We start from the raw sequence: 5,306 nt of genomic DNA, 5'->3' as shown, positions 1-5,306 counted from the left end.
TAGTTAAAGATCCTACTTAGATCATACCTATTAGCTTTGATCGGCCGTAAATCTTAAAATTACTATTATGATCTTCTTTTTCTAGTCATTACTCCTCTTTTAGAGTAAGTAGCAATAATCTAGGTTGGATCATAACGTTGGCCACCGCTAAGAAATCAGTAAGAATAAAGAAACCCCAATACATGGCAGAATATTTATCTATAATGACTAGTAACTTCCTCTACTTTATTAATCAACTAGGGTTCTCACAACCCTAGATAAAGGAATTAGCTGCTCATAGTTATGAGATCAATCGTCGAATCCACAGACAATATTATAAAATTGAATAATAATTTTATAGGATAACCAAACCAAGAATAAAGATATAGGATAACCCCAAAGGTCCTATCCATAAATATGTGAATGAGTCAGTCAATATGTCAATTAATGTATGAATGAACAAATCCTAAGGGTATTTATTGATTACAAGAAATTCTAGAAATCAAATCCTAACAAAAATAGGAAAACTTAACTACCCATACATAATAGGACTTAAAAACATCATAGGAGTGTTATTAATATACATGTAAAACCTAAGAAATGATTTTGGAACAATCCAAAAAAATCCCCATTGGTAGATACTTACCAAGGCCACTTGCGGTTAGTAAGTAGAAGTGGCAAAAAATTTTCCTGTAGCTTTTTACTCTCTGGATCTTGGCTTCTGTCACATACTTTTTCCACTTGTGGAACACAAGTGATACTTGTAGTTTGTATGTAGACTAATCAAGTTAAAAAGTACCCACCATTAGCTAGATAATTGAAATATCTTTCCAAAGACACAAATTTTTCCTTAATCCGATATTGAGGTGAAAAATTATGGTCAAATTACTGAAGCACTGTCAACTCTTGAGATCTATAATTCCAACACTTGCAACCAAGATTCAAATCTTCAACTTTCATCACATTCTTTGGTTAGTACATCTGGAAAGTATCAAAAATACCAAATAATAATCAAGTAAGTGGCCAAAAACATCACTTTTCATCCTTTTCTTGAATTTAGCATCCAAAACCTAATTTCCTACAAAACACTCATAAATCACATCAACTCCAACAAAGTTGCCATAATTCCATGCATATTTTTCAAGTGTAAGTATCGTAAGTGCTAAATTTATATAGCACATCATTCAACTCTTCTTTTTTTTTTCCTAAGGTTCGATGATCCAAGTAATTTCAATCTCCTTTTCATACTATTGTTGCATAATAGAAGGAACACATCTTGTTGCTGACCTTTTGGGATATTCAACATATTTATGAAAAGTATTATAGAACTCACATGGAAAGTATGGTGGGTTTTTAGGCTTTCGACAGATTCAGCCAATAATATATTTAACCCACCTGTTCTATCACTTTAAAGGGCTCATCATAGTTTGATATTAGCCCATGATGAATCATCTTACTATTAATTATATTCCATATCTGGGGAGTAAGCTTTATTTACACCTTGTCACCAACCTTAAATTCTAAAGAACACGGATGTCAGCCAATATACTCTTCATTCATTTTGTTGCCTTTCTTAAGCTATCTTGTGATTCATATAGAAACTCTTGCTTGTCGCATGCATACTTGTAGAAAGTAGGAAATTTAATATCTATTTTGGACTTAGAGACGTCCAATGGTGTGTTAGGTCACATGCTCAACACTAGTTCAAAAGGGCTCTTCTTTTTTGTTTATGACTTACGTAGATTACAACAAAACTGCGAACTTCTAACAATTTCACCTAGTTCTTCTGACTTGCAGTCACATAGCGCCTCAAATATTATTTAAGCATATGATTGATTCTTTTATTCTATCCATTAGTTTATGGATGATTCACAGTTGAGAACTTCAGTTCAGTACACATCATGTTGAACAATTCAGTCCAAAATTGACCTATGAACATTATATCTCAATCATTCAGAATATCAAGTAGAACACCAAAATTCTTCACCACAAACTTATAGAATAATTTAGAATCTATCTTAGAACAACAAAGAGTGGGAACAATAGTGAAAATAACATACTTTGAAAACCTTATCAACAACAACTATGATTGGCACTTTGCCATCAACCTTTGGAAACGTGCTAATAAAATCCATAGAAATGGAGGCCCATGGATACTCCCAATAGGCAGAGGTTGCAGCAAACCAACTTCCTATCTTTCTTTAGTTTTGTCTATTTGACAAACAAGACAAGACTTCACATAGGCTTCAATGTCATCTTTCATTTTCAACTAAAAATAATTTTAAGACAACAATGCCATCATCCTTTCAATACCCAAATGTCCAGCATAGATAGGATCATGTGTTTTTTTGATAAGTTTTCAATGTAACCCATCCCCTTGAGGCACAACCATTCTCCCCTCTTAAAATGAAACAAATTATTTTTGATCCAATACTATCTAACCATTTCTTCTTTGACTTGATCCATCAATTTCACTTATAATGAATCATATGCAACAGTAAATTTTATCTTATCAAAGAAATCAAATTCAATTCTAGTGATTATATAAACTGCAGTAAGTACCTCTTTGCAACTTAATGCGTCCCCAACTTTATTTTGGTTGTCTAATTTGTGTATAAAAAAAAGTCATATTCTGCAGGAAGTCATGTTCCACAAGAAAATCCTACCTTCGGTCTTCTTTTAGGCTTAATTTTTATTTAGTTTTGAAGTATGTATTATCCATATTTTTTGTCTTGATGGAAAATTTCATTCCCAGCAAATATGCCTGCCAAATTCAAAGACAATAAAGGATAGCTACCATCTCCTTTCATGAGTAAAATACCTTTACTTTGTATGATTTAGGTTTTTGCTCTTGAATGCTACCGAATGATCCTCTTGCACCAGCACACTAATGGATGTATAATCAAAGGCATCGGTGTGAACTTTAAAAGACAAGTCAAAATTAGGTTATCGTAATAGTAGTTTAGAAATAATAGACTTACTCAAGGACTTATAAGTTGTGTCACTTGCTTCGGACCAAACAGACTTAACATTCTTCTTTACCAAATTTATCAATAGAGCAACCTTCTTTGAATAACTAGCAATGTACTTCTCATTACAGTATTCTAAGTCCAAAAATGATCATAATTCTTTAACCCCTCTTGGTTCCTACCAATGCACAATAGCCTACACTTTATTAGAGTTCATTTGCACCTAGTTTTTACTAACAAAATGGCCCAAAAATTTGATTTCACGATAAGAAAACTTAAATTTTTCATCTTTCCATAAAGTTGATACACTAAGTAATTGCAGCACCACTCTCAAAGGCAACATGTGATGTTATAGTGTTCTACTATAAATAATTATATAATCTAAGTATACAATTATTAAGTCATCAAGGTACTCAAAAAGAGCATTATTCATTAAGCTGGGGTATTAGTCAGTCCAAATGGCATTACAAAAAATCATAGCTACAATATAAATTCACATAAGCGGTCTTTGGCGTATCTATCTCATCTTAAGACTAACTTGGAAAAGATACTAGCCTTAGACATCCTATCTATAAATACTTAAACTAATCGCATTGGGTAGTTGTTCTTCAAAATTACTTTTTATAGTGCACGATAGTTAACACACATACACAAACTTTCATCTTACTTTTTTAGATAGAACTGGGACACTATAGGGATCCTTCAAAGACAAGATCAGTCTGGCCTTCAGAAATTAGACAACTACATTAATTGTGCCAACTCTAATAAAGACATGTGATAAAAAGGGGTATTGAGGGCACTGATCCAAGAATCAGTTCAATTTTATTATCAATTTCCCTCTTTGGAGGCAACTCTTTAGGCAGTTCTAGTGGTATAACATCTTTGAATTCTACAACAACATAGTAACACTATTAGGGACTTCAATTTTCATATAAGGATTCACTTTAACCAAGATAGCAAGATAAACATTCTTCCCTTCTTTTATCCTTTTTCAAACTCCATAGAAGATAACATAATAGTAATTTTAGGGTGTTTTTATTGTTTACCTCATCAAAGGGTTGAATACCTTTCATAAATCCAGTGTTATTTTCCTTCAAAAACATTAAAGGATCCAAGTGAGAAAATGGAGAAACCTTGAATTTCTTTACAAAATTAGTCTCAACTATAAGATTGAAGTCATCAAGAGGTTCCACATCTTAGTTATGAGTTGCAGTACAATGACCTATGGTCATTTGGACATCTAGCATTATGCAATAACTTGGCTGTGTTGTAGAATTTACAGCCTTTATCCTAGTTGCACATTTAGTCACCTTTAGTCTATATGTTTGTACAATGTTTGAGGCTACAAAAGTGTGAGTAGCATCAATGTCAACCATTGCTGCTATACTTTTGTCCCCAATTTTTACATTAACATACATCAAAGAACCATAGGTATGCTATATATCATCAACACCTTCAGCGATACTGATCAGTGCATTAGCAACATTATTTTCCTCTATTTCCACTATATTCACGCTAAATAATATATTCAACAAACATAGTGGATTCATATAGGCAATAATTTCCTGTTCCTTGCTTTGTTTCTCCTCTTCAATAAGAAAACATTGATCCTCCTTTTATTTTGATAGCTTATTGCTTGAAGCCTTGATTGTTGACAAGTCTAACAAAAATTTTCATCAACCTACTTTTTTTTGGTTTAAGGAGTAGCATCATCTTACCCTTTCTTTTGTCATTTACCTCATTCCTTCGATTATCCTTCTCTCAGTCTCTACCCTTTTCCTTCTTCTTTATATTACAAAGAGTAGGTATAAGGGCATCATTGTAGAGTAAAAATACACCAATGTAGATTCTCCAGTGGTACTAGCAGATCTTGAACTTGTTTTCTACAAAGTTTATTTTGTGCCTATCCCTGCATTCCAGAAATGAAGTTATGCAACTTATCTTCATCAAACATACTACGAATATCAAGCATCAAAGATGAATCCATCACATAGTTTTGAATAGAACCAACTTATTTCAACCACTTCAGTCTGTCCCTAGTAACCCAAGATGAGTTGCTTGGTAGAAATTTCTCATGAAGTGCATCCCTCAGTTTTTACCACGTATCACACTTGAGAGTTCACCACACTTTTTTCATCACCATTCTTTGTACATCACCAAAACACTACATCATTCCTAAAATAGTGAACATGGTCACTTTGTTATTTTCAGGCACATGAGTAGTAGAAAAATAATGCTTCAAGTCCCATAGAATTTTTTTCCAGTTCCTTAGCAAAACAAACACCATTAAAGTAATCTGGTTTTGGAAATTTAATTTTGGCATGTTCTTCGCTGCTATATAACAAAAAAACATTAAAC

This window comes from Capsicum annuum, chromosome 12 (genome assembly GCF_002878395.1).
Source record: "Capsicum annuum cultivar UCD-10X-F1 chromosome 12, UCD10Xv1.1, whole genome shotgun sequence".
Lineage (NCBI taxonomy): Eukaryota > Viridiplantae > Streptophyta > Magnoliopsida > Solanales > Solanaceae > Capsicum > Capsicum annuum.
The sequence above is the reverse complement of the archived record's forward strand: the minus strand, read 5'-3'. Positions refer to the sequence as shown.